The following is a 14,306-nucleotide window of genomic DNA, read 5'->3' on the forward strand; positions in this document are numbered from 1 at the left end:
TACACTCCAAATCGAGGTTCTGCTCCTGATACAAGTTGTGTGGTGGCTTCCGCATGCGGGGCAGTCACTTTGCATAAGTTCTGTGCTCCTTGAAGTGATTTTGGAAATCTAAGTGTAGGATGCCTCTGAAGCTCAAAAGTGCCAAGCAGGTTTCAAACCCCGCCTGCTTTTGGCACTCTAAGTCGGTTGAGAAACATCGCAGTTCGCACTCCAAGGAACTTTCTCCTCCAGCATTCTCCAACTCCAAGCCCCCTCCACAGCTGGTCCTAGAGTACCCTGAATTCCACTGTCAGTCAGCGACTGCAGCAAATGGAGGCCTTTAAATATGTCCTGCTGCAAAATTTTAAGATGCAGTTGGTTAACTGTGGGCCCCTCAGAGCCATATACGCCACCAGACACACTTCTACCAGCAGTCCCATCCCTGGTGCTGACTGACCTTCAGGACTTCCATGTCTGCACCTGTGCCAGATCTAGTCCTGACGCTGTTCTCTGCCTGAGAGCAGATGTGGATCCACACCAGGCCTGTGACCCACTTTGATATAACCAAAGCACAGCGCCCCATAATTGAACCAGACTCCTATCCTCATTCACAATGTCAGAAGAAGCAGAGCTTGGAGGCTCTGTTTGGCTCTGATTCAGAAATTGCTTTGAGGCAAATTCACTCATTGCGACATGATTTGTTCTGTGTATTAGGAAGGCTTTTAGTAGCTTCAGAGCTGCACCTCTTATTCCCAGCTCCGCCAATCAGTCAATCAGGGTGGTATAGTTGACCGTATCAAAGGCTGCTGAGAGATCAAGCAGTATTAATACGGCCTGTCCTCAATTATCCGTGACCCATCTTAGTTCTTCTGAACCTGTAAGCAGAGCCGTTTCTGGCTGTGTACCTTCCTAAATCCATATTGAGAGGGATCCAGTACATTATTGTTGTTGATGCATGACATGAGTTCATTATTCAGAGCTTTTTCCAACAATTTAGTCGGAAATGGGAGTCTGGAAATAGGCCTATAGCTATTAGGTTCCTGAGGGTCGAGATGGCGGACCCGCTCTTTCATACGGGTACTGCCGCAATGTGCAAATAAGCAAATCTAAAATCAGCCTAAAAGCAGGTAAAAACTTTGAAGAAGGAATAAGCATGTTTACTACAGGAAACACTTTGTGTCTTACTGGCTACTCGAACTCTCAGACCTGAACACAGGCACTTGAAGGATGATATGCAGCATTTAAGGCGATGGGGGTCTGGAGGAGGCAGCAGTAGCTGGAGGTTGTGCAAAAAGGTCTCCCTCATGCACCCCATGGCCATAAAAGAACACAAGCCCAAGTTTTCTGTAGCCTACGCCCTTAGTGAGCATCTGTCTGTTACATTCATGTATCAGGTCAAGATCTCCAGCCAGATCTTCTTCGTTGAAGGCTTCAAAAGAAAAACAAGAGGCATTGAAATTCTTTGTCAAATTGTTCTTCGCAGTCTAAGGGTAAATCCTCTTTGTACTATCAGCTCCTGTGGAACTAGGCTCGAAGCCAGAACTGGAGGATATTTCTCCTCTCACAGAGCCACCTGCTATACTAGCTTCTCAGCTACCTGTGCTGCCTCAGGCCTATCCTGAGTTCCTGCCACCTCGAGCGGATCAGTTTTTTTATGCACCCTGTGGTGGAAGTGTTTGTGTGCATCTGTTCCTGTTGGGCCCCTGGAGAGATTTTGTGCCATTCGTCCTCTGTTACATATGAAGGGCCACTGGTGCCATCTGAAAGTTTTCATGCACTGGTATCTCCGCTGGTTGACCTCTATCTGACACCACCAATGCAATTTCCAGCACCTTCTGCTAAGGCTTCGGTAGAACCACCAACAGTGAGTATCTGATACCAAGAGAATCCTACAGGGAGAAAAAGAGAGTTCCTGCCAGTTCTACAGGCATACAGCACACTAGATATTTGGCTTGGATTCTGAACAAATTAAAATGCCTGTTCCACTTTAACAAGATACTGACAATGATAGTGAGGCAGACAGTTTAGTCTTGTCCTCATCTTCTGACACAGCAGATCACCTATTTTTACTGCAAGTTAATGTATTGGACACTTCCCCTGAGGTAGAACTGACAGTGGCTACATTTCAATCAATGCTGTGAAAGGTTACTGCTATCCTTGAACATGTTTACTGCGAGACTCAAGTCCAACATTTTAACAAAAGTTCTACAGTCTTCAGTCACCACCTCTGGGCCCTTACTGTTCAATGACACACTTACGAGCTCAGTGACCACACCATAAGAAACCCACATCTTCCTCAGCGATTAATTGATTCATCACTGGGCTCTATGGACCAGCAGTGAAGGGAGTGGAAGAAGCTGGAGGCACTAGGGAAAAAAGGTATTTTCACTTGGCAGTCCGCTCACTAAACTCAGCTTGTTCATTTCTGAGGTATACCTACACCCCGTGGATTGTGGCACAGATGATGGTACCAAACTTACCTGACCATCTTAGATAACACTTTACAGCGGCTGTTCGGGGTAGGCAGGATGCCTCTGGCAAGTTGTCAAGATTCTGTAACCGAAGCTATGGGTTCATCTGTGGCCCTCGGAAGGCATGCTTGACTCTAGTCCGCTAGCTTCCCTGGGGAAGTCCACGTAACCTTGACGTACATGTTACTTGAAGGAACAAGACTTTTTAGGGTCCAAGCAGATGCTGCATTAGTTCCAAGGCAAACAGGGCTACTGCCTGATTCTAGGGCCTTCAGCTCCTGGCGAAAGACTACTGTCAATTTGACAAGTGTTGACAGTATGTGAAAGACTTCAGATTTTGCAAGAGGTTCCCCAGCAATAATGAAATGAAATTTGGATTAGTAACGCGCACTAATACCAGTAGGTGTCTAGGCGCGGATGCCACTACTCTGGCAATACAGAAGTATAAGTGAAAGTAGGGGCTGTAACTCGGCAACCTTCTGCTTTTTCCCCCTGTGCCACTCGGAAAGTCATTTTATCTTTTCATTTACAAAGCATGTGCAGCTAGTGGGAAACGGGTACTCTTCCCTTCTACGGGCCTGAAAGACACTAACATTGAACCAACTGGTCCTTCATATTGTAGGAAGCTGCTGTACGCTACCCTGCATCAGTTTTTCCCCCAATCTCCCCTGCGCCGATTAGCCCCTTGAGCCAGACCTTAGTCCTTTGACTATTGAATGTTTTTTTCTGCAATGAGCAGTTGAAGATGATTTTCCTGGCCCAGGTTCTTCTAGCGCTGAAAGTGTAAGACTCCTGGTGTCTCTCCTTGCAGGACTCCTATTTACTCATATGGATCCTGCAGTTAAACAGTGGGTATGTGTGCTTTGTGGTAGGGTTTATTCACTAACAGTTTGCTGTGCTCCTGTTTGGACTAAGATCGTCAACTTGACTAGTGATAGCAGCTGATGTGGGCTTCCTCAGGAGATTGGGGATCTCTGTATTCCCATACTTAAACAGCAGGAATGCTGCTACCTGCAAGTGGTGTGACACAATCGGTGGTCCAACACATATGATGCATCACCTGCAGGCAACAGCGTCCCTGCTGTTTGACATGGGCTTTTCCATCTACGTTCCCAATCTCACCTAGAGCACTCGCAGTGCCCCTTATTCCTAGGGGCATTGGTGAACACCGCATTGGTTTGCACCTTTATCCCCTAATCTGAAAACTGCAATCCTATATCTAATGTTTCTTGAGGGAGTTTGGATTTCAGTCCTGGTATTTCTGCTAGGTCGGCTAGCTTCCTGCATCTTCCTGGTCACATATGCGCACTGCATTATGAAGGCTCTCTACTGGTGCCTCTGCAACCAGAAGGTCTAGCACAGTGCAGATCTAGGGGACACATTTGTGATCTCCTGGGGCGCTGTAGTAGATCTGAACTAATGTTTGGTGGAGGAACACTTGTCTTAAGCTATGTCCTACCAGCCGTGTGACTGATGCTGCCACCCTCTGGTGGCGTGTTCATCTGGAGGAGCTAGAGATCGAAGTTCTCTGATCTTCAAAGGAGCACGATCTGCACATCAATCTGCTTGACCGGAGGGCAGTTCTGCTGGCGCTGAAGGCCTTCCTCCCTTCTCTTCTTCGTCTGTCACGTCAACCTGGCCATCGTATGGTACATCAACAAGTGGTATGACGAAGATTTATCGGGACTAGACCCGAATCATTTTCATTGCCCCCGACTGGCAAAGAAGGGTGAAGTATGCAGACCTTCTTTACCTCTTTCAGTGTTTCCTGCTCTTCTTCGAAGGACAAAAGTCCTCTCGAAGTTGGAGGAGGCAAGTCATGCACCTCCAGAGTCTTCACCTTCAAACCTAGTGAATGAGCAGGTGCACCTGAGCTCTGTCCAGTGCTCCCCGAAGGTGGACATGAGTCCCTTGCTCTCCATGCCACTGGAATCAAGCTATCCTGGCTGAAGAGGGGTGAAACCCCGAAACCGGTCCTAGGATGCTTGTTTCCAGTCCAGGGAGGACCTGGCTTGGCAGTTCGGGCTGAACTGTTTCCATGAGGCACAGGGTCAAAACTGATTTGCATATGACTGGGTTCAAACTGGAAAGGCATGGTGAGCACATAAACGATGGATTTAGGCCCAGATCTCTGTACTGGGGTGACTGTATGACATTGTTCTGCAATCTGTCCATCGATTGTTGTTTTTGCATTTGTCACCCCGAGTGGGACGGGTATGCTCAGACGTGAGTCCCGTGCTCCTATGTCACTGGAATCAAGCTATCCTGGCTGAAGAGGGGTGAAACCCGAAACCGGCCCTAGGATGCTTGTTTCCAGTCCAGGGAAGACCTGGCTTGGCAGTTCGGGCTGAACTGTTCCCGTGAGGCACATGGTCAAGACTGATTTGCATATGGCTGGGTTCAAACTGGAATGGCATGGTGAGCAAAAAACGATTGATTTAGGCCCAGATCTCTGTACCGGGGTGAATGTATGACATTATTCTGCATTCTGTCCAACTGTTGTTTTTACACCCGAAGATGGACAGCATGATTGTTTGCTTTTTTCCCCCTCCACTAAAACTCTGTACCCTGGAAGGTGGAATAGTTGTTACTCCGTGCGTGGAGCACGAGGTAGTTTCCTTGAAGGCTTGCCTATCTGAGGTCATTTGATTTGTGCTCTCACTGGCCCAGGAGGCGTCTGTTGGGCACAGTCTAGGAACATTTTTGGACTTTCCCATTTTCAGTTTGTATTTGAGTGTCAGTGAGTCTTTTAGTGCTTTTCAGTGTTATAATAACATGTAAAAATAGGTGGGTATCTGTTTTTCAGTGTGATTAAAGTAACTGGGGCTCTATTTTCCGGTTTTTATGAGGAATTTTTGAATAATTGTCAGCAGATATTAAGGGTATGTTTGCACCCAGCAGTTTTACATTTTTTTATTTTATATTTTTATTTTGCCTTTTAGTGCTTAGTTTTGCTGTAAGCTCTTAGCTTTTGTGACTTATGCTTTTAAAACTGCCATAATTAAAGAACGCCTCTACATATTTCGTTACAGATAGTTTGTATACTTCATTGAAAGTTTCCTGCATTAATAGCACATATATTTAAACCAAGTATTGTATACAACTTTCTCTAGTTGGTCTATATTCTGTATTTTGTGCATAACTGCTAATTTATTTGTCCACAACAAACCAGCATGAGCGATTTCTGCTGTAATGTGGCTGTCTGAAAGTCAGTTTCATCCATCTGCTCTAGCCACAAGTCCAGCTTGTTGTTACTTTTTGTGTCCCCTCAGTCTTGTTTTTCTTTTTTCTTTTTTTACTTTTCTTCGAAAGAATTCCAATATCCTGCATTTACTGTCTACAGAACTGTCCCTGCGTGCAGCATCACTACTTGGACACAAAACTCGTCAGCTCTTATTTTTAAAGTTTGCTGCTTTGACTGAGAGTGAATTAGATTTCAAAAGGCCTTGAATCAAATTGGCAGTGTCTTCATGAGCCTTGTTAGTTTTCTCTGGCCTCTATCTTTTAAGTTCTTCCCTCTGTTTCTTTCTCTCGTGTTCTCTCTTTCCCTTTTACTACTTTCCTGACACAGCAGGGTGTATTGGGATGAGATGGAGGAACTGCTCCAACATCTCCTCCAGCAGTATAGACATAATGGGCAAGAGCTGGTTTCTGAAGGCAAAACCTTCTCAAATGCCACCATCTGCTGCGATACTGGATCCAGTGGTGTTGATGGTAGCATCCTTGTCATGCCTGGCTTAATATCTGATTATAAGCCAGAAGCACAGCAGCATCTTCTGAACCTATTGTTCAACAGTAAACACCTCTTAGGGATGCAGGTAGACCAGATGCTTGAAAAGCTGAAAAAAAGACACTGATAAAGCCACGGTTATGGGTGTCTTTCAGACATCAACTCCCTGGGGACCTTTTGCAGGACACAGTTTTGGGGGTGGGTGGGCAGTAAAACCACATCCCCAGACTTTCTGCCTCTGACCAGAAGCAGCAGCCGCAATACCAGCAGTCAGCACAGGGGGTATTCAAGAGGAGGTTACAAGAAAACTCTCCCAGAGAGAGGCCAAAAAGATGCTCTGCCAAAGGGTTGCCTCCTTCAAGCATTGATTTCCTTGCAACTCCCCTAACACCTCCCACCTCCAATCCCAATTCACACTACACTTGTTGGGGTTAAACTACAGATGTTTCTCCTGCGCTGGGAAGAGATCACCTCAGAGCAGTGGGTCCTCCATTATAAAACCTGGTTACTTCTTGGAGCTTATTGAATCTCCACCAATTATCCCACACAACAACCACCACCCTCAGCAGTACACCAGCACCTTCTTCAAGAGGAGTTTCAGGCACTTCTCCTAAGAGGAACAATAGAACCAGTACCATTGCTACATCTTTGGGTGTATTCCCTATATGTTCTCATCCCTAAAAAGGACGGATCTCTAAGGCCCGTGCTCAGCTTAAGAACCCTCAAGTACATCCTCTCAGATCCTTTCCACATGGTCACTCTGCAGGATGTCCTCTGTCTGCTGCGACAAAACGGCTTAATGACTTTGCTCAATCTGGAGGATGCCTAGTTTCACATACCCATCCATCACTCATCACTGCTACCTGTTTACTACAGTATTTGAACTTTCATATATTCACATGCTTGAACCATTCCCCATCGTCGAAATGGGAGTCCCCGGTATATATAAAAAATGAATGTATGTCTAAACAACTACTCCCTAAACCACGACTTCCAGTACCACGAAAGCTTTAGAATGAGCTATGCTAAACCACTACTTTTTTTTACGACTACTTCCTAAACCACGAAAAGAATCCCCTCCTGACTGGCTAATAGATGGCAGTATTGTAATAACAATACTTCCTTTAAATATTTTTAAATTGCTCAGTACCTATTTCTTAATTTATTCTACGTATTTTTTAATATATATTCATGTTTTTTTAAACCTGACGAACTCCAAATTATTCTATATTTTTATAAATTATATTATAACTAAAATAGTAAAATGTATTTAAATACGAAACATCAACAATTTCTATTTAATGATATCGATTACCATGCTGACAGGATGATGGCTGGCTGCTTCACCAAGTTCTTCAGACCCCGTCATCCAGATATCTCTATTCAAGTGTCAATTTGGGGGTGGGGGTTGTGCTCCAATACAGGATGTGGGCTGGCATCATCCCTGCGCTGCTCGGAGTCTGCGAGACAGGAGGCAACACGTCCAATTCCATGAGTGAGGCGGAGAGAAGAAATATGTCGCACATTGTGCCAGGGGGCAGAGTTCAAAATGTCATTACTTTTCATATATCGTTGCCCGCCAGCCAGTTTGCCTCACTTCCGCTTCTAATTGTAATAAAGGGGTTGGGGCGGAGAAGAGTGACATGAGCAGTCCGGGGTGGGCTGAGCCTTAGCAGCAGTGGGGGGGAAGTGACATGCAACGCAGAGATTGGGGGCGGAGAGATGCCACGCACAGTTTTGCATTGCAGTCCCATAAAAGTTGTGGTTCAGGACTTCGTTGTTCTGAACTTCTTTGATCATGATTAACCCCTTCGCTGCGGGGCTAATTTCCCCACAGCGCGGGGGGAGGGGGGCCGCGCACGGCGCCGCTGTGCTCATGACGAGCCTAGGCTCGTCATGCAGCACGGTGCTCGTGTGCTGGTGACGAGCCTGGGCTCGTCATGACCACGCCCGCGCAATGGAACGCTCAGCACAGCGGGGAAATTAGCCCCGCGTGTGAGCGTTCCACGGCTCATGACGAGCCTAGGCTCGTCACCAGCACACGAGCACAGTGCTGCATGACGAGCCGAGGCTCGTCATCAGCACAGAAGGGGTTAATCGTTGTTTGGACTTCGTTGTTAAGGTGAGTCGTTATTAATACTTCGTTGTTTAGGATGTTTCCCATAAAAAAATAGCAATACAAAGCCATTACAAACTAGAAACCAGCCTAGGACCTTTCTAGGTTTGTAACATAGCCACCTCTGTTTGGTTGATGATTTTAATTTGGACTGTTTTACAATCAGATTAGCCTCCTCCTCTAGAACCCTCCTGGGAGAACCTCAGACCTTCAGATTTTCTACTGCAAGTTGTGCTGGGGAGTCTCCACTGAGCTCTGCTCAGTCTTTTCCTTTTTACATTACTCAAGAGTTTTTAAACTGTTTTTTCTTCAACAGCTTCTTCAGCTTCAAGTACAACATGACTGATAAAGATACGCCTTTTTAGAGCTTGTGCCACCTTCTCTAAAAAGACACATTACGTGGATGATCCTCACAAGGACTGCATCTAATTCCTGTATCCAGATCACAAAGCCAAAGATTGCAAGGTATGCTGTACTTTTTCCAAGAAAACCTTGCGAGACGTCTCCTGACCTGACTCCAAACGCTAAAGTCCAGGAGAGCCAGTCTCCAGTGACGATAGTGATGAGGCCTCATCACCTTCGTCTTCAAAGAGATCAAGAAAAAGGAGAAGATCTGACCCCTCTTCTTCAGACGACCATCCTGGGAAAGCCTCTAAAAAGACCTCTCATGGGTCAGACAGGCTGAGTCCAAGTAAATCTCCTCACCAAGGTGTAAAGGAGAGTGAAGGACTGACTACAGGAAAGACTACAGTGAGGAAATCGAGCTTTGTACCTCCATCTTCTCCTCCTGAGAGATGGAAAGCATTCAAAAAGCCCTTTGTTCCTTCTGAGGGAAAACAAGCTAAGAGCGTCCCACCGTCGACTTAGCTGTCAACGACTCCGCCGTCGAAGAAACTGTCATCGTCATCGCGGAGTGAGAAGGTACAGTCCCCACAGTCTGCCCCCCCCCCCGGATCATGATAGTCGCTGAGAGTTTCCTTGCATTCATCGACCACAGTGCAGCGTTCATCGGCGATGACCGAGGCAACTGGGTCACCAGTGACGGCAAAGATGTCGACTTTGATAACGAGAATGATAACGCAGACTACAGCGACGACGTCAGTAATGAAGACAGTACTGTCGATGGCAATATCTGCATCGTCGTCGTCGACGACGACACCGTCGACAAGAGAACATTTCTGGGAAAATTATCAGGAAACGTCACAAAACTCCGGAGCTCACTTCCCTTAGCAAAGTGACACCTTTGCTACCGACTCACCTCCTAGAGGAGGAAGAAAGTCCTTTTGGGTATGCTCAGAGCCCTTCAGAATTGCACATTAAGTGCCAAGATCTGGATTCTGAGGACGGAAATGGTGAAGAACAGGAATATAATCCTCTCCAGTATTATCATAGAGATTATCAGGAGGAGATGGTCTGCATGCCATATTACTTGATTTCAGACTTACAATTCAAGCTCGACTATAAAAGGAGATTTCTGACACCATCTTCAGCTCACGAACAGGTGTTCACCTGGCCCACCTACAGGGCTTTCCACCCCTCTGCACCCACCACCGCCACTACAATTGATAGTGGATACACCACTGGCTGCTTTCCTTCACCAGGATGATACCTCTGATGACGACCAAGGAGACACAGATCTCCCAGACCCACATATGGAATGGGATGATTATATAATTCCTACTCCAGCTTCCCAGTCACCAGTACCAGTGGATTCTCCACCTGGTGACATAGGGGGTTTCCACAATCTGCTAGAAAGGGCAGCCAAAAGGTTTGATCTGCTTATGCCTTCGGTGCAGTCTGAGTGCTTCTTATACGACTGTAAGTAGCCCTTTAGGAAGTCTGTGAGAACAATTCCCATTGTCAATCATGTATGGGAAGAGGGTCTGAAAGTCACGAAGACCCTGGCCACGGTGGTCATGGTGCTTTCTCGTTTGGAGAAGAAATATAAAGCTCCAGAGGATAGTCCGGCTTGCCTTGTGAATCAACCAAAACCATACTCGGTGACATCGCAGGCAGCACAGAGGAAGTAAAAAAAATCCAGCAGCTCTTCTAGCAACGCCTCCGGATAAAGAAGGCAGACGCTTGGACAATGCCGGCAAAAGATTTTCATCTATGTCATGCCTGCTTGTCAAAGCGGCTAATGCTTTAGCTTTTTTGGGGCTCTTCGACCGCCATTTGTGGTGTGACCTCTCTCCCTACCTTGACAACTGCCTGAAGACAGAAAGGCGGAAGCGAAAAAGATCCTCCAGGAAGGAGAAGGGGCCTCCTCTGAGGTGATTTGATTGCGCAATGGATATTGCGACAACTGGGTTCCATTCCTGGCTGGAGCAGCGGTCCTTCCTTGCTAGGGATGGCTTCGCGGAACCTCGTTGAGACCTGAGGTTATTATTATTATTATTATTTAGCGATTTATAGAGCGCCTGGTGACCCTGAGGCATCCCCGCGCTGTGAAATTAGTGGAGGCCGGAGGGGAGGGGGAGGGGTACTATTTTGAACAAAATTTTGAACGTTCTATTTGATGAAGCGGCACTTTTTGGTAAGCACATAGATGATGCGCTCCAAGACCTCAAGAATGACACAGCGAGGTCTTTAGGGATGCTTCAATACCGAAAGGTCCCTTTTCGGGGAGCAGGGGGCAGAGGTCTTCCCTCATACAAAGGAGGGTTACCTGCAATATCGGTATTCCTCGTATAAGCCTGCCGCAGTCTTACCGTCCACAATACACCCAGCGGCAGGGTAAGTCTACAACATATTCGAAATCGGAACCCAGAGTAAGAGCAAGACCTCAGGGGAAGGATTTCTCTAGGCCTCAATAGCGGTTTGATGGCTCTGACAACTGTTCCTTCCCCTCATCAAACACCTGTGGGGGGCAGGATCTCCATATACTTCCCACAATGGCAACAGAGAACATCACATCGTTGGGTTCTCAATATAGTTCGATATGGCCACATGTTGCAGTTTTTTCATCCTCCTCCAACCAAACCCCATCGCTCCAGCTTGACAAAACATCTTCGTCTGTTGCGCCTAGATGTACAACAAATGCTGCAGAAAGGGGAGCTAGATCCAGTAATTTTCCCCCAAAGAGGAGGAGGTTTCTGATCCTGGTTCTTTCTAGTTGAAAGACTCAAAGTGGCGCCCTGTTCGGGACCTGAGGCAGCTCAATACCCATCTCATGATAGTCTTAATCGGTGGTTAATCCTGAAAATTCTTTCTACTATCCCTGACTTAGCGTTTATTAAATGCACTGATTTGGAGTCATTTCAGTTAAAATAGGTACAGCCCAATCTCTTCGAGAGTCTACTATTACAACTTGGTCCTCCACCGATATTGTTACTAAGATCTTAGGATCAAGTTTGTATTTTATGGAATTAAGGTTGAGATCTGGGCTAGTGTACAATATCCTCCGATCTTGAAAGTACTGGCTCTTAAGGTGGATGAAGTTTGCAAACCAGTAGAAAGTAGCAAGCCTGATCCTGTACTTAGAGGAGCAGCGGGCCCATTAAACAATCAATCTTGCAGTTCTGGGCTGCTGATCACCAACTCCCAAACAGAGGGTAGGCTCTGCGAGTGACTACCCCAAACAAATGTGCGAATGGAGGACTGGTCTTGGCTGCCTGCATAATTGGCAAAGGTTTCCCGTGGAGACCGTAATTGAATAACCTGAGCTATGGATGTTAATGTAAATTAAATAAGTCTATGCTCCTGGAATGTCCACGGTTTGCTCAATTTATTGTCAGAACCAGATACAATATTCTTTCTAAATTCATTTGCAATTTTATTATTCCGAGAAACATGGTGTGAACAGATGACACCTTTGTCTGGATTTAATGAATATAGTATATCGGCAGTGAAAACCAAAAAATGTGGCCGTGTTAAATGTGGATTGGCATGTTATATTGCGGCCAACGTAAACCTTGTTGTGGATATGGTAAATTTCAATCTGGGTTGGCTACAATGTCTTGTGGTAAATACCACTGATCTTAGTAGAATTATTCTTAATGTGTATCTGAGTGCCAGTAAATACAAGTCTGCCTAGTTGTATATCTTGCGGGATGTGCTGACCACATTAATAGTTCAACTCCCAGATGCTGGTTTAATAGTATCAGGTGATTTTAATTTGCAACTATGCCTTTTCTCAGATTTTAACTGCAAGTCTGAAGGTCTGCCAAAAGAATGCTGTGACATTATGTCTGAGGCTGGAGCCAGCCAGTTGAAAGAAAAATCTAGGTTTACTGAACGTTTAAGAATTTTAAACCTGGTTCAATCATTGATTACACATTTGTATCAGACATCCTGAGATCAAATATGTCTGACTATGAGGTAATCTGCCAGCCAGAAAGTGATCACAACCCCCAGGTTGTAAAATGTAATCTTCTTGTGAAGTATCAATCTAAAACAAATGATCTGCCCAATATGGCACATTCTGCATATAACCTGAAGAGGCTGGTTTGGCGTTTAGCCAAAGAGGAGGAAAGTATGCAAACCGCTCCGATATTACTAAAGGCATGTAACTTGGAAGCCCAGGGAGTATGATTAATAAATGGAACTTTATTACAAGGTCCTTTGTGGGGAAATTTGTAGCCGGTAAGACTAGGAAAATAATACCCATCTAAATACTCCAAAAATGTGGTTTCCCGCCAAAATACAAAAGTTAAAGAAATTACTTAACCGAGCTGTTCGGGGGGCTTTTGCACATATATTTTCGAAGTCCTATTCTGTGTATGAAGAAAATTTGAAGGAACTTAAGAAGACCTATAAACAAGAAGTCTGGAAACCTAAACTTAAACACCAAACTAGGTTATGGAATAGTTTATTATCCGCCTCAAAGCAAAACAATGCAAAATAATTTTGGGCGGTTATTAATAAGCTCGAAAGGGGAGGCTGTAGGGCTTTTTCTGTAAATATATTAGAATCCAGTTGGGTAAAATTTATAGCTAATTTGTATGGTTCGCCGGGCCGGAAGGAAAACCCAATTGATAAATTAGATGGACGTGTGGGGAATAGTATATTATCAACCAATCTGGGGAATGGTGAGTGCTTGTATTTGCATTCCATTGACCATCTTATCGACCCCAGTTTTGATCCGAATCTTTACCTGGAAATCCCGAGTTGTAATCGAGTATTGACCCTGCAAAGTGGGCTTCGAGCAAATTGTGCCCCTGAACCCAATGGGTTATTTAATGCCCTGTTTTGTGCTAATGGTGACATGTGGGCTAGCATTTTGCATCGTCTATTCAGGGAAGTGTTGACTCTGGGAATGGTCCCAGAATCTTGGCAAGGTAGCATACTGCAACCCATTTATAAGAGCGGCCCGGTGGCTAATCCTGCTAACTATCCTTTAATCTCGCTTACTGATGTCAATGCAAAGGTGTCCGCTTGAAGATTGGGCTACGCTGGAGGGTATTATTCCATTTAATCAGACTGGTTTCTAGAAAGGGCAATCCACTATTATCAATCTGTTGTCTTTAACCTAACTTGCAGTGAGGGCTGTCTTAAATAAACAAAATATATTCATTGCTTTTATTGATCTTAAGGCAGCCTTCGACTCTGTGACATGAAACCTGTTATGGAAAAAATTGGTGGATCGGGGTATTTAAAGGAAACTGTTGAAGGCTATCATTCTTTTGTATACCGATACTTGGGTTCAAGTTAAGTTGGGTGATGGCAATTCCTTATCAAGGAAAATAGGAACATATAACAGCCTAAAGCAGGGTTGTGTCCTTGCCTCCTGTCTATTTAATTTATTCCCATCAGATCTTTCCCAACATTTGGATGTTGTTAATTGACATGTTCCTAGGATGAGGTGGGGGGGGGGGTTAGTTACCTCCAGTATGCCGATGAGAACATCCTCGTGAGTCATACTCCTATCGGCCTACAAAGACTTATTAACGCCTTTGACCACACCCAACAGAATGGCCTCAAATTGAATGTAAAAAAAACCCAAAGTTATTAAAATTGGTGTAGCAAAACAGAAGTTTAATTCCTGGGACACCAGAGCAGGTCTAATTGA

At 45.3% G+C, this 14,306-nt stretch overlaps 1 protein-coding gene across 1 annotated transcript in view; it reads left to right on the forward strand.

Annotated features, from left to right (window-relative positions):
* STAG3 (STAG3 cohesin complex component) overlaps positions 1-14,306 on the forward strand; it is a 1,294,449-nt gene that overhangs the window by 203,128 nt on the left and 1,077,015 nt on the right. The window lies entirely within an intron of this gene.

Source organism: Lissotriton vulgaris, chromosome 12 (genome assembly GCF_964263255.1).
Source record: "Lissotriton vulgaris chromosome 12, aLisVul1.2, whole genome shotgun sequence".
NCBI lineage: Eukaryota > Metazoa > Chordata > Amphibia > Caudata > Salamandridae > Lissotriton > Lissotriton vulgaris.